General features: G+C 43.9%; 1 protein-coding gene across 1 annotated transcript in view; it reads left to right on the forward strand.

Moving 5' to 3' along the window:
- Nucleotides 1–26,197, forward strand: part of LOC142748047 (uncharacterized) — a 245,301-nt gene that overhangs the window by 31,978 nt on the left and 187,126 nt on the right. The window lies entirely within an intron of this gene.

Genomic DNA, 26,197 nt, shown 5'->3' on the forward strand with positions numbered 1-26,197 from the left:
TGCTCTTGCGGAGACAGACTTCTTTGCATCAATAACCTATTTGAAGTACTCAGATTGCTCTGGATCTAGGCGCATGGTCATACCGCAGGTATACACAACAAGTAGTCTGCGTTTAAATAAGACACATTCCTCCTAGATGCAGATATAACCCCATTCAGATGTATGGAACATTCCTGCTACAGATCTGCCGTGTGTGAATATACCCTAAAAATGTTCTAGTCATTTGTACCAAATCTGAGGCACTTGATTCTAATTTTGGGTCTTTAAGTTAGTGATAAATATATGACATTGCCTTCTGGAGAAAAAAGATCTGGGATTTCTTTTGACCCCTTAAGGACGCAACCTGGTTGAGCCATAAGGACCAAACATTTTTTTTTAACTCTCTTTTCCAGAGCCAATAATTCTGTATCGCTGTAGCTGTACGAGGGCTTGTTTTTTGTGGGATGAATTGTATTTTTTTTAATGGCACCATTTTGGGGTACATATGAGTTAATTCCGCCATTTTTTTGCATTTTTAAATTTACATAATTTACCTTTTGCCATAAATATTTTTAGTCTATGGTTCGAAAGGTTATGACGATACCAAATATGTACAGGTTTTTTTTATGTTTTACTACTTTTGCAAAACAAACATTTCATGGGGAAAATTATTATTTTTATTTTTTTCATTGAGGTAGCCGTATGCGGGACAAAACATTTTTTTGATAGAAACGTTTTGCGGTACGTATAGATTATTAATCAACTAATTTTTTTTTTTACAGGGGAATGGAAATAAAGCAATTCTGGCGTTTATTTTATATTTGTATTTTTGTTAACAACCGCAGTACAATGACAGGCAAGCTACTAGGCCAGGCCTTTCTTAGGCCCCCGCCTTCCATGGCAATCATCGGCAGCTCGGAATCGCAGTAGCAGTCCACCAATGTGTGACAGAGGGAGTACCCTTCCTCAGCCTTCATGGGGTTCAAACAGCCGGGATCAGAAACCGTTGCGCCAGGAGTAATACAACCCAAAATGCCATCACTTTTTTTTATTTTTTTTATCATTTTATATCGTGTTAAAGAAGATCAGATATTGATACAGTGAAGGAAATAAGTATTTGATCCCTTGCTGATTTTGTAAGTTTGCCCACTGTCAAAGACATGAATAGTCTAGAATTTTTAGGCTAGGTTCATTTTACCAGTGAGAGATAGATTATATAAAAAAAAAACAGAAAATCACATTGTCAAAATTATATATATTTATTTGCATTGTGCACAGAGAAATAAGTATTTGATCCCTTTGGCAAACAAGACTTAATACTTGGTGGCAAAACCCTTGGCAAGCACAGCAGTCAGATGTTTTTTGTAGTTGATGATGAGGTTTGCACACATGTTAGATGGCATTTTGGCCCACTCCTCTTTGCAGATCATCTGTACATCATTAAGATTTCGAGGCTGTTGCTTGGCAACTCGGATCTTCAGCTCCCTCCATAAATTTTCGATGGGATTAATGTCTGGAGACTGGCTAGGCCACTCCATGACCTTAATGTGCTTCTTTTTGAGCCACTCCTTTGTTGCCTTGGCTGTATGTTTCGGGTCATTGTCGTGCTGGAAGACCCAGCCACGAGCCATTTTTAATGTCCTGCTGGAGGGAAGGAGGTTGTCACTCAGGATTTGACGGTACATGGCTCCATCCATTCTCCCAATGATGCAGTGAAGTAGTCCTGTGCCCTTAGCAGAGAAACACCCCCAAAACTTAATGTTTCCACCTCCATGCTTGACAGTGGGGACGGTGTTCTTTGGGTCATAGGCAGCATTTCTCTTCCTCCAAACACGGCAAGTTGAGTTAATGCCAAAGAGCTCAATTTTAGTCTCATCTGACCACAGCACCTTCTCCCAATCACTCTCAGAATCATCCAGATGTTCATTTGCAAACTTCAGACGGGCCTGTACATGTGCCTTCTTGAGCAGGGGGACCTTGCGGGCACTGCAGGATTTTAATCCATTACGGCGTAATGTGTTACCAATGGTTTTCTTGGTGACTGTGGTCCCAGCTGCCTTGAGATCATTAACAAGTTCCCCCCTGTGTAGTTTTCGGCTGAGCTGTCACCTTCCTCAGGATCAAGGATACCCCACGAGGTGAGATTTTGCATGGAGCCCCAGATCGATGTCGATTGACCGTCATTTTGTATGTCTTCCATTTTCTTACTATTGCACCAACAGTTGTCTCCTTCTCACCCAGCGTCTTACTTATGGTTTTGTAGCCCATTCCAGCCTTGTGCAGGTCTATGATCTTGTCCCTGACATCCTTAGAAAGCTCTTTGGTCTTGCCCATGTTATAGAGGTTAGAGCCAGACTGATTAATTGAGTCTGTGGACAGTTGTCTTTTATACATGTGACCATTTAAGACAGCTGTCTATAATGCAGGCACCAAGTTGATTTGGAGCGTGTAACTGGTCTGGAGGAGGCTGAACTCTTAATGGTTGGTCGGGGATCAAATACTTATTTCTCTGTGCACAATGCAAATAAATATAGATCATTTTGACTGTGATTTTCTGTTTTTTTTCTATCTCTCAATGGTAAAATTAACCTAGCCTAAAAATTCTAGACTGTTCATGTCTTTGACAGTGGGCAAACTTACAAAATCAGCAAGGGATCAAATACTTATTTCCTTCACTGTATGTCCACATATGTTAAAAAAAAAAAAAAAAAAAAAAAACATTTACACGGGATGTAGTCAAAGATATAGTCACTGCAGGATCCATAACTTTGTAATTGTGAAGGGTGGGGGACTAAATGTAAGTAACCCAGACATGTGAACACTATAGTTGTTACCATCCACAGAACAGGGTTTTTACATGTGCTACCGTTCCTTTCCTGATGCCCCCGCGCAATGATCTCCCATCATCCTTCTCTGAACATTATGTGTAACGTTGTTGTGATGTTTTTTTTATATGTATATAATGTGTGTATAAAGTATTTTGTTGTGTTTACTCTGTGTAACTCTTTTTTTTTTTTATATGGAGCTTGTCTGTCGGTTTACTAGGCAATGACGTGATGTCACATCACATGGTGGAGATTGGCTGCCTCAGTCACAAGACGTGGAGTCACATCAACCTGTAAACATAAAGAGGCAAGAAGCAACAGTGTGGGAATAGCGTAGAATTAAAAGGTGTATTCCCAACATGGGCAGTTATAATCTAACCATATCTGATAGATGCAGGTGCCACCCCTGGGACCCACATGGTGAGGCTGCCGACGCATCCAGACAGATAATGGATAGAGACGTTGCCATGCATGTGCGTGTGTCTCTCTCCTTTCACTACAGCTAAGTATGCTGCTGATGTTGAGATCCATACATATTAGATGAAACACAACCAGAAGTGCGACCTACCGCCTATCTAATGAGTATGAAGGTGCCTGACGCGGTAGATGTCAGGGGAAAGAAGAATCGAACTTGTTGAATTGTAACATGCGTTATCATCTGTTTCCACGGAAGACTCCTCTCTTTTCTGAAAGTTCTTTGTGTTTTAGTGGTGTCCTGTAAGGATCCAGGCTAAAAGCTAGCCCTGGTGGCGAAGAGGATCTTGCAAGAGGTTAGTCCTAATTTGAAGTATGACAGGTTCTTCCAGCTCCATTTCCGCTTTGGCCAGAAAGACGCAATCAATACGGAGATGGCAGAAGCTTGAATGGTCTGTTCACACGTAGTTTTTTCAGGCCTATTTCTAAGCTAAATACCTGGAAATACACCTGAAAAAGCACTAGTAAAACACCTACAAACAACTTCCAATTGAATTCAATGGGAAATACGCAGTGCTTTTCACAACAGGTGTATTTTTGCACTGCTCAATTCTAAAAAAAAAAGTCCATTGAGACTATGAAAAATGCCTTAAAAGGAAAAAAAACCTCATTTTGTGCTTCAAAAAATGCCTTGAAATCGGTCTCGGAGTAGTTTTTCCCTCCAAAACAGCTCTTTCATTTTCAGCCATTTCTTTTTTTGTACGTGTGAACATCTCCTTAGAACATCTAGTGATGTATCATGTTCGCAATATAAAAATATTTAGCCGTGCATGTGTACGCATGGAGTCCTGACACAAAGGCATTTCCATCTTTGCTTCATAGTGTAATGTATTATATCATAAATCTATAGCCTTCAATACAATAGCAAGTCAATCACAATAGGGGTCCAACCCTCCGTAGATGCAACCTAAGGCAATCAAATTCAGTGCGGATTCTTTAAACAAGTTAATTCACAGGCCGTTTTACATCACTGTATATAATTATCATATCTCCTGCGGTGAATTCAAGCAATCTAAGGCCTCATGCACACGACTGTAGCCATGGCCGTGATTTTCCGGTTGGCCGGGGGCGGAGTGTCACTCGTGGGCCGTGCACATGGCCGCGGCCATGTGCTATGAGCCTGGACCGCAGAACACGGCCGTAATAAGACATGCCAGTTCTTTCTGCAGTCCGGGCTCCTGGGCCATGTGCATGGCCCCATAGGACTGAATGGGGCCGCAATTCTCCCGTGGATTTTCGGCAGAATTGTAACCGCAAAAGCACATTCGTGTGCATGGGGCCTTAGTCAATCTCAATGCAATTAGCTCGGTATGGGTTGATTCTAGCCTCACATTCACACATAGTAAGAGATGATGTGGCTAAACTAAATAAAGAAGCAAAAGGCACGGCGCCACATAGTGCAGGTCAATCAGACTAAAAATAAATGCAGAACGTAGTTAATATGCTCACCACGTGGAAGTTGGTAAAGGCAATAAGTAACTCCACTAATGCTGTTGCCAGGATCCAAAACCGGTGAAACCGAATGGTCACCGCTAATTGAAGCATTCCTCTGGCCTGAGGAAGACACTAGTTGTGTTGAAACGCATAGCCACCTATTGTTCAAATAAATAATTGTTATATATCTTCCATTTTTCATTGACTTTCCACTACAACCACGCAGCAGCGCCCCATAGGATCCTCCTTTTTACTTCCTTCGTATGTGGCTAAACTGTAACCCAACATCCTCACATAGGATATTCACAGTTCATCTAAGGTTGACGCACACAAAATGGATTCTTATTCATTTCTATCTCATTCTCCCCCTTAAGACTATTTGGCTCACCCTGTCACTAGTTTAGTAATGGCCGATGATCTAACTAATCTGATAAGCGCTGTCACACTGATAATGATAGTGAAAATTGTGTCCCAAAATGTTTATTATTTTAAGTTATGAGCTTTTTTTCTAATTATGTAAATGAGCCTTTATTAGTCAAGTGGGAGGTAAGAGCAGCGATTTTCAGGAGATGTAGCCTCCTCACAGCCTCTGACCTATCAGCATGAAGCTGCTTCACACAGTGTGAGAGACTGAGGTTGGAGGATCACTTAAAATACCCTTATCTCTGGCAGTGGACAACCTAGAATGATGGAATATGAAAGATGAGATGCTAATCTTTCATATGACACCAGGATCGCAGCTCTAGCTGTGAAACAACCGGAGGTATTACCAGTTCTAGCAGTGAAACAACCGGAGATATTACCAGTTCTAGCAGTGAAACAACCAGAGATATTACCAGTTCTAGCACTGAAACAACCGGCGATATTACCAGTTCTAGATGTGAAACAACCGGAGGTATTACCAGTTCTAGATGTGAAACAACCGGAGGTATTACCAGTTCTAGATGTGAAACAACCGGAGGTATTGCCAGTTCTAGCAGTGAAACAACCGGAGATATTGCCAGTTCTAGCAGTGAAACAACCGGAGGTATCACCAGTTGATAACACAGTCGGGAATGGAAGCTGTATACTATATGATCACTCTCTGTTGCTGGGCTGCGAAGAGGAGGATCTGTATGATGATTTGACAGAGTCCTACAGAAAACATTACACTGCCCAGAGTGAAAAGAAAGAGTGTTACCTCCCATTTGGCAAATGTTTCCAAATTAGCATATTTAGAAAAATGCACATAACTTTGCAAATAATAAACGTTTTTGAAAATAAATAAATCACACTGTAGTCATCAGCATCAGAGCGCCTATTAGGTTAGTTAGGAGATAGGGAATTAATAGTGACGGAGCCTCTTTAATAATGTAAGCATCTCACCAAGGCGTCTGCTCCAGGGGCTAATCCTGAGAAATACACCAGACCATAACCCTACTAGGAGCTCCTTGAAAACTGGCAGGTCACTCCGAGAACACTAAAAAAAAAAAAAACTGAAGTTCTGTAGAATTATTCTCAACTATATAAAGGTAATTTTATTAAGACCTTGTAGCAAACGGCGGTACAGATACAAAGGTACAAAATAATGTTGCATAGCGTAAGTAATACAATAGTACCAAGTGTATAAGGTCAAGTATTAACAAAAAACATGGATACATTTCTTCTCGTATCGATATGCATATACATTAGAGAACAAAAACAAAACCTTAACTAATAGCCTTTCCTTATCAGGAGAAAATGGACAATAGAATCTGATGAGGACCAGTTAATGGTAGAGTTTAGTGGAGGAATCGGGGCCCACAGAGAGAAGTCAGCAAAGGTCAGGCCCAAGTTATGAGCTAGTATGAGAATTTACTATCAAAGAGCCCCATACTTTAGAAAACTAATCAGGGCATCCACGGGCTTCATAAGGGAATTTAAAAAGTGGCAGGGTAGAATTAACCAACGCAATCCATGCTGATTAACCCGTTAGTGACCGGCCCATAGTGTTTCTACATCGGTCACTAACGAGCCTCATTCCGATGCAATAGACTTATTACGTCGCTGCATTGGAATAAGTAAACAGTGCAGGGAGCTGTCAAATCTCCCTGCTCTCGGCTGCCAGAAGTGTCTGAGGTCTGGGGGTGTCCCTGCTCGGCCGGGTGAGATCGATATCAGTATCGATCTAACCCGTTTAACCCCGCATCTGAGTGGTTTTGGAGAGAGGGAGGGAGCTCCCTCTCATCCCACCGACACCCAGCGATAAGATCACCGAGTGTCTGTGACTTTGATGGCGGCCGGGGGCCTAATAAAGGCCCCCAGGTCTGCCTGTAGTGTATGCCTGCTAGGCTATGCCGGAGGCATGACCTAGCAGATGCCTGTCAGTGTTAAACAGACAGGCAGTAATACACTGCAATACAAAAGTATTGCAGTGTATTATAATAACGATCGGAGGATCGCATATTAAAGTCCCCTAGTGGGATTAGTAAAAAAAAAAGTTTAATCAAGTTAATTTTAAAAAAATAATGAAAAACCCACTTTTTCCCCTTACAAATTATTTTGTTTTTTTAATAGTAAAACAAAGCAAAAAAAGTTCTGCATATTTGGTATTGCCGCGTCCGTAACGACCAACTATAAATCTATTACATTATTTAACCCGCACGGCGAACGCCGTAAAAAATGAACTGAAAAACTATGGAAAAATTGCTGTTTTCTGTGAATCCTGACTTAAATAAAAAGTGATCAAAAAGTCGCATCTACTCCAAACTGGTACCAATAAAAACTACAAGTCGTCCCGCAAAAAAAAAGCCCTCCTACAACTGCATCGGCGGAACAATAAAATAGTTATGACTTCAAATATGGAGACACAAAAACAAATAATTTTGAAAAAAAAGCGTTACTGTGTAGAAGTAGTAAAACATACAAAAACTATACAAATTTGGTATCGTTGCAATCGTAACAATCCGCTGAATAAAGTTAGTGTTATTTCTACCACACGGTAAACGGCGTAGATTTAGGATGTGAAAGAGTGGCAAAATTTCAGGTTTTTTTCTATTCCCCCCCCCCCAAAAAAAGTTAATAAAAGTTAATCAATAAATAATGTACCTCAAAATGGTGCTATTAAAAAATACAACTTGTCCCGCAAAAAACAAGACCTTATACAGCTACGTCGACGCAAAAATAAAGTTATAGCTCTGGGAATGCGACGATAGAAAAACGTAAAAAATGGCTTGGTCATTAAGGTTTAAAATAGGCCGGTCATTAAGGGGTTAATGTAGGAACCTTTGGAAGTTTCCAATGTAGGAGTATAGTTGTTTTTTTAGCATAAAATAATAGGCGTGTCATAAGAGATCTACCAGCTATAGCAGATATAATGTCCTCTACCAATAATAGGAGACAAGTATACGAGGGAGTCCTACTTAAGTTTCCAGAAATTCTAATACCTCAGCCCAGAAATGATTAATAATCAGACATTCCCAGAACATATGTGGGAAGGAGTCAAAAGCTCCCTGGCAACGCAGGCAGACAGGAGTAGGTATGCGTCCCATGCTAAATAATTTGGAAGGGGTGTAGTAAATTTGCTGGAAACATTTTAGTTGAATAAGTCGATCTCTCGTAGATATCAAGGGACCTGTTAGAGCGGAGAGCAGATCCTTATGATCATCTGTAGAAATGGAGGAAAGAGTCAGACCATCGGTCCAGGGCTCTATCAAGTTTAGTAGAAGTCACAGTCAATAATTGCCTGTAATGTGTGGATAATGGTTTAGACCACGTCTCCTGCGTCACCAATCCTCCACCGGGGATGTACATAGACATGCTCTTTGGTCGCAATTTGTGGGATATAATGTTAGACTAAGCTGGAAGTAACGGAACCTGAGATGAGTCGGGATCTGGTGTTCGGATCTAAGTTGTACTGATAAATATAATCAGTATAGCGTTTGCTAATATACAACTGCCATTATTATATGCTCATCTACGTATATGTAAACTCTGGCTATTTATAGTTGGCCTACTCCTTCAAGGCAGTTCTGAGATAAGACTGCCAAGTTTACTGGAGACAGACATGATATTCACACAGCATGTAGCTGGTACATAGAATGACGTGGTATTAGGGCGCATTTCTTGTGTAGTCAATAACTTGTAAGGCGGTTCCTTGATGGCAGTTGTCCAGAAAAAAAAACTTTAAAAGGTTAATCTAAATATGAAAATTCCCAATACTTTATATCTCCTCACATGTGTCATGCAATGTACTTATGCCATATCTAGTAGATCATGTTCTAGACTCCTGATCTTTAGGTGATACCTTACATTACTCTGTAACAATTTGCATGTTATCACATGGTTATCATTATGGTGGACATTCCAATCCAGGGTGTTTTTAATTATTCGTGTTTTAACTGTATGTATTCTGTGGGTAATTTCTCCCTAAAGGGATAATAAACATTTACATTTTTTTACTTTGTAGCAACTGGTGAATCCTTGAGTATTGATTGCTGTCTATCAATAACGCAGCAAAAACGCAGGGTGTGCATGTGGTTCACTTCATGCATACCCATTTAATCAGTGTAGGGCTATTTTAGTCCACCCAGCTGCCTGTCAATATCACAGTGCAGCAATCATATGAGCCCACTTGTCCAGCACGGACCAGTTTAATCAGTTGACACTGTCAATTTGATTCCATTCGTTTATTTTGAATTCCAATTCCCATTGTAGTGCAGCGAATCTTGCACGTTAATGGAACATTAGCGTTGGTGGAATCGCTTTATAATATTATTAGTGATCTCACTCAATTTACACCATATTTCGGGTTAATGGTATGTGAGTTTGGGGGTCACTCACACATACCAGTTTGCACCAATGAACTTTTATACATTTTAATGTTAATCAATAAAGGTTATTTATTAATTCCACATTAGACCACATCTTTTCCCCTTTCCCATCCCTATTTCATTCCATTTTTTTACTTTATTGTGAATTGATGTTATTTATACATCAGGTAGATTTTTGGGAATTTTGAGAACTGATAGTTATATCTGATGGAATAGTGTACGCTTAGGATACATTTTTGTTGATAATCTAAATATGAACTGTTAGGGTATGTGCACACGTAGTGACCAAAAACGTCTGAAAATCCAGAGCTGTTTTCAAGGGAAAACAGACCCTGCTTTTCAGACGTTTTTTGACCAACTCGCATTTTTTGTGGCGTTTTTCACATCCGTTTTTGGAGCTGTTTTCATTGGAGTCTATGAGAAAACAGCTCCAAAAACGTCCAAAGAAGTGTCCCGCATATAATGTATATAAGTGCCCTGCACTTCTTTTGACGAGGCTGTATTTTTAAGCGTCGTCGTTTGACAGCTGTCGGCAAACCCATTCAAATGAATGGGCAGATGTTTGCCGACGTATTGTAGCCCTATTTTCAGACGTAAAACGAGGCATAATACGCCTCGTTTACGTCTGAAAATAGGTCGTGTGAACCCAGCCTGAAGGATCTGCCAGGCACAGCTTCTGTATCTACGCCCATAGGTAATCAGTCTGCACCTGCTTCTATGTCTGTGAGACTGACTCCATCTTCCACCACTCAGGATGGCAGGCTTAGGAGTGGGAGAGCCTATCACAGCCTGGCCAGACGGAGCTAGCTCCCGCCCACTGTCTATCTATACCTGCCTTTCCTGTTCCTCCTTGCTTGTGATTCTTCTCGTTTGGTTTCCTGGCCCTGCTGCAGCTTCTTGTACTATTGTCCCTGCTTCATATTGACCCTGGCTTACTGACTACTCTCCTGCTCTGCGTTTGGTACCTCGTACACTCCTGGTTAACTCGACTTGTTCACTACTCTCCTGCTCTGCGTTTGGTACCTCGTACACTCCTGGATTGACTAGTCTTGTTCACCAGTCTTGTTGCTCACGGTGTTGCCGTGGGCAACTGCCCCTTTTCCCTTGCTTCTGTGTACCCTTGTCTGTATGTCTGTCGTGCACTTATTGAGCGTAGGGACAGTCGCCCAGTTGTACCCCGTCGCCTAGGGCGGGTCGTTGCAAGTAGGCAGGGACTGAGTGGCGGGTAGAATAGGGCTCACTTGTCTGTTTCTTTACCCCCATCATTACATGAACCTTCAGGTCTTCTGTCTAAATTCTCAAGAGGACCGCCATGGCTCTCTTATTTTCTTACTGCTCTCTCTCATTATTGTAACTTTTCTTTTTTAATAAAGCTTTCATTTAATTTCACCGTGAGACAAACAAACTCTCTTAAGATTTCCTTATCCGTACAAAAGGTAGCTACTTTATGGTCTGCCACCACATCCTCCAAGGTCGATATACCCAGGGTTGCCCACTCACTAGGGTTAGGAAGTCTCCGTAACTGGCAGAAGAGGGTTATGCCAAAGTGGTGTTCCAGGCGAACAGGACCGCTCCTCTGAGTTAAAGAGCAGCATTGATCTCTGCCAAACTTTCAGAGTAGTCTGCATTGCGACTGTCAGTGTGTGTCCGGGGTGGGGGGGGCTGTCTATAAATAGAGTTTACCAGGGCTTTATAGGAGCCGAGAAGTGAAGCCTCCAGCTCAGTAAAGGAATTAAAGTGTCTATGAGTAAACCACCACCAGACATAAACCAGTTAGCTAGCAAGGAAGTAGAGATATAAATTCGGAAGGGCCAGCCTACCCTGCTCGGTGGGTAATATTAGTGTGCTCAGAGCGATTCTAGGGGTACCCCCTGCCCAAATAAAAGATCTAAGATCCTTGTCAATATTGGAGTAGAGCGATAATGGTAGCCATAATGGAGAGTTTTGAAAAAGGTGCAAAAATCTAGGTAGTGACTTCATTTTAAACAAATGCCAGTAACTGTGAGAGGGAGGTGTTTCCATCTATCAAAGTCCATCTTGAGACGCTGTAAAACTATAAATATCCTAGATCGGTAATTGTGTCCGTTCATTGCAGTGAAGGAAGTGCAACCTCCCTAGCCAAATCTATCACCGTTACTGAGGATTTGGACCAGTTCACGCAAAGTCCAGAGGAGGAAGTAAATGATTCAAACCGTGATGGCATCGCCTGTATAGATGGACCTGGATCGTTGAGGAACAGTAGCATATCATCCGCGTAGAGAGACACGCTCCTCACGCCCACCCATCTCAAAACCTTTTAGATCAGGGGAGGCTCTTATACTCTTATAGCTAGTGGCTCAATGGTCAGTGCAAAAAGGGAAGGAGATAGCGAGCAACCATTTCTAGTCACTCAGGCCAGCATAAATTAGGGGGAAATATGACAATTGGGTTTAATACTCGCTATAGGTTGTTAGTATAGTAACTATACCCATTAGATAAATCTGTGGCCAAATCCAAATTTTCCTAGTACAGGCCGCAAATGGGACCACATTACTGAATTGAATGCCTTTTCAACATCCAAAGAAGCGTCTATGGGGGCGCATGCGCGCAGCTGAACATGGCGGACGTGTTCTAGCCAGGCTCCGCACCTCGTGAAGGCATCCCAGCATATATATTGCTAAAAGCAGACATCGAGACCCATAAAAGATAGGAGAAGTACCTTAGATGCTCGGGCATCCACCTATGGCCAGAGGGAGCGGCAGACGGGGTAATCAAAACCAGGCTCAGAGGTCCGTGGCAGACATGCTGATGGCGGCGCCGAACATGGCGGAGCAGGGCCTGCTGCAGCAGCAGGAGACACAGATACAGCCCAGCACATAGGCGTTGTCGCAGGACTATCCTGTGCTCCTGCGGGAGCACGGCAGTGCGTCACCATCGCAGGCAACAGAGGATTCGCAGGCAGAGGGCCCGATCCTGGACCTAGGAATGCCGCGGCCAGCGCCCGTTCACGTGGCACAGCACTCGCTCATGCCGCCGGTCATTACTTCCGGACTGACAGAGGACGCCATCTTTTCCTGCATATCAAGAGCCATGCAAGCTCAGATGGGGGAAATAAGCTCCAAGATCGCCGCAGTACACCAAGATCTACATAAAGTGGGGGCTCATATGCAGGCTATTGAAACCAAAATGACCTCCATCACTGCAAGAGTTAATCAGAATACCAGATTTATGTAGGACCTGCAGGGGCAATTGGAGGAGGCGAACACCAGAATTGAGGTCCTGGAAAACAGATCCTGACGCTATAATTTCAGGATCAGAGGGGTCCCGGAATCTCAAATGGATGTACCGGCGGTGGTTCGTATGCTACTTACTACCTTGATACCTGATATATCGGAATCGCATATGAAAATTGACCGGGCCCACAAAGCATTGACAGCCATGAGGCGGGATGGACTTCCTAGAGATATAATAGTGAAACTTCACTATTACTCGGTTAAGGAGAAAGTGATGGAAAGAGCTAGGAAGCTTCCGGTGATCACCATTTGTAACACCGCGATACAGATATTTGCGGATCTGGCTCCCCAAACCATTCAAAAAAGGCGGATGCTTCGCTCTATTCTGCAGAAACTCAAACACCATGCTATTCCATACCGGTGGGCATTCCCATTTCGTCTCCTTTTCATGCGCAATAACAGGCAATATGGCTTCTCTACGCTACAGGAAGGGGAAGATCTTCTGAGGGACTTACATATTCTACCATCCCAGGATAAGTCCAGCTCCCCCCGACTCCCTATACAGGATCCTCCGTTGTCACCACTATGGTGCACGCAGGGAGGCCGTCCAGATGTGCCTCGGGAACAGAGGGTGGACTCTCGTCGTCAACAACTGAATCCTCCATAACGGGTAGAGGGCCGAAAATAGGCACTCATTTTAATTTTTTTTTTTTTTTTTTCTTATTCTTCATATCGGCCTGAGATGTCTTCAAACAACACTGATGTTGAGTTTCAGCTTGATACCACACAGTTGCCGCCCGTTGCAGTTCTCAGGGGACTGGGAGCCGTGGCTCCATACGTTGGGGTCGTTCTGGGGATTTTTGATTCCCACTTATAGTATTGGAAGTTTGTTTATAGGCTGGCCCGAACAAGGTGAGGAAGGATCTTGATGTGTTAAGGTCGCAGTGAGTTGGTATCCCGGCCATAGATATGTTCGGTTAAAAATGTGAAGTTTGCTTTACTTTATTATTAACATGTGAATGCCTATTACGCTCAGGGATGATATAGGTTATGGGGTTGAATGTCTGGGTATATATTTACGGAAATGCTGTGCCTTCACGACGGTCTGCTGCCCCCATTTTTCAGTCTTTTGACTGCCTAGTCGGTAGACTATGTTCAGTATTACTGATATTTTGTGTCTGTCCTATTTTTGTTCTGTTTCTTACTCCCTTCCCTTTCCCCTCTTTCCTATTTATGACCTTTGTCTCTATGGCTGGATCCCAATCAGCTCATGGTTCTACCTTCTGCTCTATGATGGCGGTCCTGGAATCTACTAAGACCTATGGTTTACTCACGCATAATGTGCAGGGTCTTAACTCCCCGATCAAGCGTCGAAAAGCTTTCTTGTACTATAAATCTTCTCATGTTGATATACTATTCTTACAAGAAACGCATTTCTCTACCTCCTCTGCTCCATCGTACTTTCATAGACACTACTCACAAAAATTTCTGGCTAGTGCCTCTACTAAGCACAGGGGAGTGGGCATATGGCAGGTACATCTTGGTCACGGGTCTGTTACACGAATCTCCGATAACCTTTATTAACTACTATGCCCCGAACTCCAATCAACCGGCGTTCTTCCAAGGCATGTGGCGCAAGCTTCAAGCGTCGATAGAGGGCCCGATAATTATGGGGGGCGGGATTCTAATATAGCTTTAGACGCGTCCATGGATAAATCCCATGCATCCAGGGTGCGATTTATTCCTCCTACGTCAACCAGCATACAAGTAGCACGTTTCCTTCATTCGGTGGATGTCATAGATGTCTGGCGGGATTTTAATCCCACAGCAAGGGATTATACTTATTTCTCCTCAGCCCATAATATTCACACCCGCATTGATTATGTTATGTTGTCAACTAGCTTACTCCCTAAGGTCACGGACGCTAGGATTTTGGCTACCCCCTGGTCTGATCATGACCCGATTGTGGTTTGGCTGTCAGATTTATGTGTGAGACCTCCCATCTCCTCTTGGAGATTGAATGAGTAGATGGTCAAAGAAATCCAAAGGGAATTGGACACATTTCCTACTGAATAAGGCACCAGACACCTCGATCATGTCCAATTGGGCGGCTCACAAAGCAGTGATTAGGGGAAAATTCATTCAGATAGCCTCGCGTAATAAGAAACGGTCGAAAGAGGTACTTACGTTAAAGGAAAGGAAGTTTGCGGATCTGTCCGAGCAATTTAAAATAGACCCATCGGCAGCTATCAAAGCAAAATTAGCGGAAGCTAGAACTGAATTAAATCTATGTCTCACAAGCTGGGCGGAAAAAAGTCTGCGATGGTCACAACATAAGTTTTTTTCACAAGGGGACAAACCGGGAACATTACTCTCCAGACGCCTTACGCCCCGATTTAACACCTCAACACCACCGAAATTGCGCTTGGCGGACGGATCTCTATCACATAATCCCACAAAAGTTTTAAAGGCCTTTCATGATTTTTATTCAGCTTTGTACTCGGCACCACCTCAGTTTGATAAAAATAAGGCTAAGGTCTTGCTGGAAACAGTATTCCCTACTAAACTTTCCCAAGGGGAGAGAGAAATACTGGATGCTGAATTTAGTTTGGAAGAGGTATTGGATGTTATTAAAAATCTGAAGGCTCACAAAGCCCTGGGGCCAGATGGGTTTTCCTCAGGTTATTACAAACACTTTAGGGAGGTCTTGGCCCCGCACATGGTTGAACTGTTCAATGCTTATCGGGAAGGTAATAATTTGCCTCCTTTTTCGAATTTAGCTTACATACATCTCATTCCCAAACCTCATAAGGATCATACAGATCAGGCCAATTACCGCCCGATATCCCTTCTCGATGTGGATCTTAAGATTATGACCAAAATTTTGGCGGTTAGATTGAATTAGTTCCTCGCTACATATATACATAAGGACCAGGCGGGGTTTATACCGTTCCGCCAGGCGGAGGACCAGACGAGACGGGCTGTGGATATTATCTCAGCAGTCCGCTCGGGGTGGGATGGTACTTCCGGACATCAAAGTATGTTATTAAGCCTTGACCTTCAGAAAGCCTTTGTTATCCTGGGAATATTTGTTTTAGGTCCTTGAAAGGATGGGCTTTGGTTCCGGCTTTTTGTCTATTCTTAAGATCTTATATGGTCTCCCTACAGCAAAAATTAATTCTAGGGGATTTATGTCGGGAGCCTTTCCAATATGCAGAGGAACGCGTCAGGGGTGCCCACTATCGCCCTCCCTGTTTGCGCTGGCTATTGAGCCGCTGGCCAATCTTATACAAAATTCTCCCGACATTACGGGAGTGAAGGTGGGAGGAGTAGAACATAAATGTGAATTGTTTGCGGATGACATTCTGCTTTTTATAGACACCTCTTATATCCTTGCCGAATCTCTTTCATATTCTTGACCAGTTTGGCAAACTGTCTGGGCTTAAGGTCAATCACTCCAAGTCGGTGGCAATTACATAGTTACATAGACACATGTCCATCAAGTTCAACCAAGGGAAGGGAAAAGGGAAGGAAAAATTTCTACACATAGGAGCTAATATTTTTTTGTTCTAGGAAATTATCTAACCCTTTTTTAAAGCCATCTACTGTCCCTGCTGTGACCAGCTCCTGCGGTAGGCTATTCCATAGATTCACAGTTCTCACAGTAAAGAAGGCTTGTCGCCTCTGCAGGTTGAACCTTTTTTTCTCCAGACGGAGGGAGTGCCGCCTTGTTTTTTGAGGGGGTTTTACATGGAACAGGATTTCACCATATTTTTTGTATGTGCCATTAATATATTTATATAAGTTAATCATGTCCCCCCTTAGTCTTCTTTTTTCAAGGCTAAATAGGTTTAATTCTTTCAATCTTTCCTCATAACTTAAATTCTCCATGCCCCTTATTAGCTTCGTTGCTCTTCTTTGTATTTTTCCTCCTTTCTATGAACTGGAGCCCAGAACTGGACTGCATATTCTAGATGAGGCCTCACTAATGCTTTGTAAAGTGGCATTATTACATCCCTGTCCCGCGAGTCCATGCCTCTTTTAATACACGACAATATCCTGCTGGCCTTTGAAGCAGCTGATTGACACTGCATGCTGTTATTGAGTTTATGATTTACAAGTACACCCAGATCCTTCTCAACAAGTGACTCCCCCAGTGTAGCTCCCCCTAGGACATATGATGCATGCAGGTTGTTGGTACCCAGATGCATAACTTTACATTTATCTACATTAAACTTCATCTGCCAAGTGGACGCCCAAACACTTAGTTTGTTTAAATCTGCCTGCAATTCATGAACATCTTCCATAGACTGAACTATATTACATAGCTTGGTGTCATCTGCAAAAATAGAAATAGTGCTATTAATCCCATCCTCTATATCATTAATAAATAAGGTGAATAATAGTGGTCCCAGCACTGAACCCTGGGGTCACCACTTATTACCGGGGACCATTCAGAGTAGGAATCATTGACCACAACCCTCTGGATACGGTCCTTGAGCCAATTCTCAATCCAATTACAAACTATATTTTCTAAACCTATAGTCCTTAATTTACCCATTAGGCGTCTATGGGGGACAGTGTCAAATGCCTTTGCATAGTCCAAAAACACTAAATCCACAGTGGCCCCTCTGTCTAGGCTTCTGCTCACCTCTCATATAATCACTATATCCACAGCGCCCCCCTCTGTCTAGGCTTCTGCTCACCTCTCATATAATCACTATATCCACAGCGGCCCCTCTGTCTAGACTTCTGCTCACCTCTTCATAAAAACAGATTAGGTTAGTTTGACAACTTCTGTCCTTAGTAAAACCGTGCTGGCTGTCACTTATAATGCTATTTATTGTCACATAATCCTGTATATAGTCCCTCAATAGCCCCTCAAACATTTTCCCCACGATGGATGTTAAGCTTACTGGTCTATAATTACCCGGGGAAGACCTAGAGCCCTTTTTGAAAATCGGCACCACATTTGCGCTGCGCCAGTCCCTTGGCACTATACCAGTCACTGGAGATTCTCTGAATATTATGAAAAGGGGGACAGAAATAACTGAACTAAGCTCTTTAAGAATTCTAGGGTGTAACCCATCTGGTCCCGGGGCCTTGTGTACATTTATTTTATTTAATTTAGCTTGGACCATCTCTACATTCATCCAATTCAGTATATCAACTGATATATTAACAGCACTGGCACCGGCTACATCAGCTGCTCTTTCTTCTGTTGTATATACAGAGCTAAAGAACCCATTTAGTAACTCTGCCTTCTCTTGATCCCCTGTGATCAACTCCCCATTACCATTATCTAGGGGTCCTACATGTTCAGACCTGGGCTTTTTTGCATTTATATGCTTGAAGAATTTTTTGGGATTTGTTTTACTATCCTTGGCCACCTGCCTTTCATTTTGTATTTTTGCTGATTTTATTACCTTTTTACAGATTTTATTAAGCTCTTTATATTTTACAAAGGCTGCTGCTGTACCCTCAGATTTGTATTTTTTAAATGCCCTTTTTTTGTCGTGTATTGCCCCTTTCACAGAAGGTGTAAGCCATGTGGGGTTTAATTTGAGTCGTTTATACTTGTTACCTATAGGAATAAATTTTGCACTATAATAACTCAAAGTAGATTTGAAAATCTCCCATTTATCATTTGTTCCATTATTTGACATTAGTTCTTCCCAGTCTATATCCTGAATTGCAGCCTCATCCTGGGGAAATTGGCTTTCTTAAAATTAAATGTTTTTTGCCCTCCCAGCCTGCGTTTGTTTTTTACAGTATAGGTAAAATGTAACTATATTATGATCACTGTTACCGAGGTTTTCACGAACATTGACATTCCCAACAAGATCTGCATTATTAGAAATGACCAGATCCAACAGAGCTTCACCTCTAGTCGGGTCTTCCACAAACTGGCCCATAAAATTTTCCTGCAACAGGTTGAGGAAATGTCTCCCCTTTGCAGTTGAAGCTGAACCATGACACCAATTAATATCCCGGAAATTAAAATCTCCCATTATCACTACAGTACCCGCCTGTGCAGCCCGCTCCATCTGTTTATATAGCTGAACTTCCATCTCTTCAGTTATATTGGGGGGTCTATAGATTACACCAAAAGTAATTTTCAGTGTTTACCTCCCTTTCTAGTTCCACCCACAAGGTTTCAACCTCCTCACAGTATTCACCCACTATTGTCTCTTTCACACTCTCCTTCATATCGCTTCTCACATACAGACATACACCACTGCCTTCATATCACTTCTCACATACAGACATACACCACCACCTTCATATCACTTCTCACATACAGACATACACTACTGCCTTCATATCACTTCTCACATACAGACACACACCACCGCCTTCATATCATTTCTCACATACAGAAATACACCACCACCTTTCCTATTTGTCCTGTCTTTCCGAAAAAGTGTAAAACCCTGTAGATTTACAGCCCAGTCATGTGAAGAGTCCAGCCATGTTTCAGCAACACCAACTATATCTATATCTTCTTCCAGTATCATGGCCTCCAGCTCCCCCATTTTGCTTGCTAGACTTCTGGCATTTGTGAACATACACTTTAACTTGCCTGTCAGTTTTTCACTTTTCTTATCAGAAATGTGATTTGACAATAATCGGGCCTTTTTATTTACACTGATGTTTTGGAACGAAAGGATCTCCTTATCTTGTTGTCTAGTCCTCTCCCCACATTCTGTTTCTCCCCCCACCAATATAGTCTGACCCCTCTCTAACCTGGCTACCCCTTTTTTTTCTACATTGACCTCCCTCCTCAGCCCTAGTTTAAATACTCCGCCACCCCAGCTAGAATTCTCTCCCCCAGCACAGCGGACCCCCTTCCATTTAGGTGCAAATCATCTGCAGAATACAGTTTGTACCCCAATGAAAAGTCAGCCCAGTGCTCTAGGAACCCAAATCCTTCTCCTCTACACCAAGACTTCAGCATTTAACTCCCTGAGCTCCCGCTGTCTTTCCTGTGATGCGCATGGCACAGGCAGTATTCCTGAGAATACTACTTTGGAGGTCCTTCCCTTCAGCTTGTAGCCTAGTTCTTTAAAATTATTCTTAAGGCTCCTCCACCTACCATTTATTCTGTCGTTGGTACCGACATGGACCACGACAGCCCCTCCCAGCAATTTGTCTACCCGTTCCACCACATGCCGAACCCTGGCACCAGGGAGACAGCAAACCATTCGGTTGAGGCGGTCTTGGCGACAAATTATTCTATCCGTCTTCCTGATTATAGAATCCCCTACGACTATCAATTGTCTTGGCTTACCTGCATTACCATCCCGCCGACTACTAGCTGGGCTGTTCTCCCGGCTGTTAGGGAGATCAGTATCCACCCGGGCTGCCATTTCTGAGACTGACACCCTCGCATCATCACCCAACTTGGCAATTTTGCCTGGAATGTCAGAAACCGGATCGGCCTTCCTTTTCTTTGACCCCTTTCTACTGCCCCTAACTACATTAACCCAGCTACTTACCTGATCCTGCTCACCCATGTCTTCACCCTCCAGTTCTAACCCACTAACTGCATGCTCCGTGAGCAGCAAGCTCAGCTCAAGATTGTCTATCCTCCTCAGTGTTGCATTCTGCTCCTCCAGATCTCTAATACGAGCTTCCAGGTGACCAACATGCTCACATCTGCCACAGAGGTATTCACCCTGGAACTCCGGTTCCAGTCGTGCATACATATGGCAAACTGTGCACTGAAGAAAACCTCCAATCTTGCTATCCATTATCCAAGTTACAAAAAAAAGCGAACAGTTGTTAATCAAAAAGATAAAAGAAGTAGAAGAAGAGCACTTACTGGGGCTTAACTCCTCTTTTCAACTCCGGTTTTTGGAACTCCACTTGATCTACAACCCACTTGTTTTTTCAAGCCACAGAGCAGGCTCTACAGAGTACTGAGGCCTGATTTATAGCACCTGGTACCAGCTAACCCCTCCCCCTTACTCAGCTACTCAGGAAGGAAACTGCAAGGGAAAAATGGTTTTAAATAATGTCACTTTTGCAAACTTTGTAGCAAGCAAGCAATCAATACATATATCACAATGAATCTTACATTACCAGATGGGGTAGTAAAGCTACTAAAACTTCTTTGATTTTCATTGGGATGCGCGTAGATTGATGTATTTGATGAAATTGACACCCACCATAGAGTCCCTCTACAAGGACAACTTCCCTCCACTTTTTCAACAAATGGCTACAGACCTCACTAGATCCCCTCTTAATCTCTCATGGTTTGGTCGCATTGCCTCCATCAAAATGACGATTTTGCCCAGATTGCTCTACTATTTTCGCATGCTCCCTATCGTGGTCCCTCAGAAGGCGCTTAGAAAAATCCAAGGGCTCATTATGTTGTTTATTTGGGGTTCTAAAAGACCGAGAATACAGAGACAAAACTTTATTCACCCCTAAAACTGCGGGGGGGTCTGAGTGTTCCCAATATCCAATATTACTACCATGCAGCACATCTGGCGCAGTTTACAGATATTTATGTGAGACCATACTGCCCTCAGTGGACGCAAATTGAAACGGCCGCATGTGCCCGTTTCCCGCTGGAAACGCTATTGTGGATGGAGTCCTCGGACAGGCCTCCGGTTCTCTCCCCTGTGCTTTCTCAGATGTTACAGCTGTGGGACTCGCTTAGAAAGAGATTCCATATTAAATCACCCCATAACCCGCTTATGACTATCACAGGTAATTCTGCCTTTCCTCCGGGTCTGCGTAGAATGGAATTCCGGTGGTGGCTCAATAAGGGGTTTTACAGGATCAAGGACTTCTTTATAGGGTGGGACATTAGAACTTTGGATTACTTTAAGGACTCACACTCGATGCCCCCATCGGAGCATTTTAGATACATGCAGATACACCATTTCTTGTTGGACTGGAAATCCAGGCAGGGGGACTACTGTACATTAACTACTTTTGAAAGGCTGTGCAGGCTCTCTGGCCTACGACGTAAAATATCCACGATATATTCCGATCTGATTACTGCGGAGGGTAAACTCTCTTACATGACCCGGTGGGAACACGATTTAGGTACGGTGGTGGAATTGAAGCAGTGGCGGGAGATGGCGTGTATGACCTCGAAACTATCAACACATCCTTGGTGGAAGCGGGTTATAAGGTATTGATGAGATGGTATATGGTCCCCACTCGTAAAGCTCGATTTAATCCATCTGTGGATTCGCACTGCTTTAGGCAGTGTGGTGCGGAGGGCACGCTAATGCATATTCTATGGGTATACCAGCTTATTAACACAGTGATCCAAGTCAAACCCCCCAATTATGTAATTATGGCACTGCTATGTGGTCCTATTCTGGGGGTTCGGGCCCCCACATGTAAAATTTCTCCGATATGTGTTCCTGGCAGCTAAAATAACTTTTGCTAGGGCTTGGCGATCATCTACGTTGTCTATGGATATGTTGATCGCTAAGATCTCATGGATAATGGTGAATGACCGCCTAACACATCTGCTGGCTGGTACATTAGACAAATTTGGCGCCATTTGGGACCCATGGAGGAATCGCACACTTTCGTGAATACATAGAGATGGTCACGATATCCCCTTACCCCACACCTCTCCTCCCCCCTCCCCACCCTTCTTTTGGTTATTATGTGTGTTTTTTTTCTTTTTCTCTCTCCCATAGAGGCCACGTTATGGTACTCTATAAAGCAATGTGATGTCAAGGGTAGTTACCTATGTTAGCGATGAATACATTTATATGCTCTATATTTTGCAAGAGTTTTGACATCATGACAGACCTGTAACGTGAGTTTCATTGTAGGCCATGTTGGTCTAATACTCTGTTCAATTGTATTACTGATATGCAAAAGCTGAGTGTAATGATGGGGGTAAGGAAACAAACAAGTGAGCCCTAATCTACCCGCCACTCAGTCCCTGCCTACTTGCAACGACCCGACCTAGGCAACGGTCCCTACGCTCAATAAGTGCCCAACAGACAAGGGTACACAGAAGCAAGGGAAAAAGGGCAGTTGCTCACGGCAACACCGTGAGCAACAAGAGTGGTGAACAAGCCGAGTCAAACCAGGAGTGTACGAGGTACCAAACGCAGAGCAGGAGAGTAGTCCGTAAGCCAGGGTCAATATGAAGCAGGGTCAAATGGTTCAAGAAGCTGCAGCAGAGCCAGGAAACAAAACGAGAAGAATCACAAGCAAAGGAGGAACAGGAAAGGCAGGTATAAATTAGACAGAGGGTGGGAGCTAGCTCCGTCTGGCCAGGCTGCGATAGGCTCTCCCACTCCTAAGCCTGCCATCCTGAGTGGTGGAAGATGGAGTCAGTCTCACAGAAATAGAAGCAGGTGCAGACTGATTACCTATGGGCGTGGATACAGAAGCTGTGCCTGGCAGATCCTTAACAGTAACCCCCCTTTTATGAGGGGCCACCGGACCCTTTCTAGATGGACCTTGTTTATTGGGGAAACGAAGGTGGAACCTCCTGACCAATACCCCAGCGTGAACATCCCGGGCGGGTACCCAAGTCCTCTCCTCAGGCCCGTATCCTCTCCAATGGACCAGGTACTGGAGGGAGCCTTGGACCATCTTGCTGTCCAAAATCTTGGCCACCTCGAATTCTACCCCCTCAGGGGTGAGAACGGGGACAGGAGGTTTCCTCGATTGAGCCAAGGACGGGGAGCAGCGTTTAAGGAGGGAGGCATGAAACACGTCGTGTACTCGAAAAGATGGGGGCAACTCCAGTCGGAAGGAGACAGGATTGAGGACTTCAATGACCTTGTACGGCCCTATAAACCGGGGAGCAAACTTCTTGGACGGGACTTTAAGGCGCAAGTTCTTTGACGATAGCCACACCAGATCCCCGACAATAAACAAGGGGTTAGCAGAACGTCTTCTATCAGCCTGAGTCTTTTGTACGCTCTGGGACACCTCTAGGTTCTTCTGAACCTGGGCCCAGACTGTGCACAGTTCCCGATGAACGACCTCTACCTCGGGATTGTTGTAACTACCAGGTGAAACTGAGGAGAACCGGGGATTAAACCCAAAATTACAGAAAAAGGGGGAGACCCCTGACGAGTTACTGACCCGGTTATTAAGGGAAAATTTGGCGAGTGGAATGAATGAGACCCAATCATATTGACAGTCAGAGATAAAACACCTTAAATATTGTTCTAGAGACTGATTAGTCCTCTCGGTTTGGCCATTAGTTTCAGGATGGAAGGCAGAGGAGAAGGACAGATCAATCTCCAACTTTTTACAGAAGGCTCTCCAAAACAAAGAAACAAATTGTACCCCTCTGTCAGAAACAATATTGACAGGGACCCCATGGAGACGCAGGATGTGTTTGACAAACAAGGTAGCTAACGTCTCAGCATTGGGTAGTTTTTTGAGGGGCACAAAGTGGCACATCTTACTGAAGCGGTCTACTACAACCCACACCACCGACTTGCCTTGAGATGGAGGCAAATCGGTGATAAAATCCATGGAGATATGTGTCCAAGGTCTCTGGGGAATGGGCAACGAACGCAGTAAGCCCGCTGGTCGGGACCTGGGAGTCTTGGACCTAGCACAAACCTCACAAGCGGCGATGTAGGCCTTAACGTCTTTAGGCAACCCAGGCCACCAATAGTTTCTGGCAATGAGGTGCTTGGTACCCAGGATGCCTGGATGACCAGATAGTGCGGAGTCATGATTTTCCCTAAGTACCCTTAGCCGGAATTGCAGGGGAACAAACAGCTTGTTCTCAGGAAGGTTCCCGGGAGCTGAACCTTGATCAGCAGCAATTTCAGAGACTAAATCAGAATCAACAGAGGAAATGATTATACCTGGAGGCAAAATACAAGCAGGATCTTCCTCCGGAGGAGGGCTGGCCTTGAAGCTACGCGACAGTGCATCAGCCTTAATATTTTTAGACCCAGCCCTATAGGTAACCAAAAAGTTGAATCTGGTAAAAAATAACACCCATCGAGCTTGTCTCGGGTTTAGCCTCCGGGCAGATTCTAGGAAAACCAGATTCTTGTGGTCGGTAAGGACCGTTACCTGGTGCCTAGCCCCCTCCAGGAAGTGGCGCCACTCTTCAAATGCCCATTCAATGGCTAAGAGTTCGCGGTTGCCAATATCATAGTTACTCTCAGTGGGTGAAAACTTCCTGGAGAAGTAGGCACAGGGACGGAGATGGGTGAGGTACCTGGTACCCTGGGACAAGACAGCCCCCACTCCCACCTCGGACGCGTCAACCTCCACGATAAATGGCTCCATTTGGTTGGGCTGAACCAACACCGGGGCCGAGATAAAGCACTTCTTAAGGACCTCAAAAGCCTGGACAGCCTCAGGAGGCCAGCGGAGGAGATCAGCACCCTTGCGAGTGAGATCCGTAAGAGGCTTAGCGATGACCGAGAAGTTAGCAATAAATCTCCTGTAATAATTAGCGAACCCCAAGAAGCACTGTAACGCCTTCAGGGAGGCAGGTTGGACCCATTCCGCCACAGCCTGGACCTTGGCGGGGTCCATTCATGAGGAGTGAGGATTTGACCCAAAAATGGTATCTCCTGCACCCCAAACACACATTTTTCGGTCTTCGCAAACAGTTTGTTTTCCCGAAGGACCTGGAGCACCTTCCTGACATGCTCAATGTGGGAGGACCAGTCCTTGGAAAACACAAGTATGTCATCAAGGTACACTACAAGAAATACCCCCAGGTAGTCTCTTAAAACCTCATTTATGAAATTCTGGAAAACCGCGGGAGCATTACACAACCCAAAGGGCATGACGAGGTATTCGAAATGACCTTCGGGCGTGTTAAACGCAGTCTTCCACTCATCCCCCTCTTTGATGCGGATAAGGTTATACGCCCCCGTAGATCAAACTTAGAGAACCATTGGGCCCCCTGAACCTGATTAAAGAGATCAGGAATCAAAGGAAGGGGATACTGGTTCCTTACAGTGACCTTATTCAAGTTACGGTAGTCAATGCATGGCCTAAGACCACCATCCTTCTTCCCTACGAAGAAGAAGCCAGCACCTACCGGAGAAGTAGAGGGGCGAATGTAACGCTTGGCCAGGCATTCCTGGATATACTCTCTCATGGCTTCACGTTCGGGACAAGAGAGATTAAATATCCTACCCTTAGGGAGCTTAGCTCCTGGTACCAAATCGATAGCGCAATCGTATTCTCTATGAGGAGGTAACACTTCGGAGGCCTCCTTAGAGAAAACATCAGCGAAGTCCTGAACAAACTCAGGTAGCGTGTTCACCTCCTCAGGGGGAGAAATAGATCAGAAAAACATGACGTCAAGCATTCATTACCCCATTTGGTAAGATCCCCAGTATTCCAGTCAAACGTGGGATTATGCAACTACAAACAGGGAAGGCCTAAAACCAAATCGGACGATAATCCCTGCATCAACAGTACAGAGCACTGCTCCAAATGCATGGAGTCAACAAGGAGTTCAAAAACAGGGGTATGCTGTGTAAAATAACCATTAGCA

This window comes from Rhinoderma darwinii, chromosome 1 (genome assembly GCF_050947455.1).
Source record: "Rhinoderma darwinii isolate aRhiDar2 chromosome 1, aRhiDar2.hap1, whole genome shotgun sequence".
In the NCBI taxonomy this organism is placed as follows: domain Eukaryota; kingdom Metazoa; phylum Chordata; class Amphibia; order Anura; family Rhinodermatidae; genus Rhinoderma; species Rhinoderma darwinii.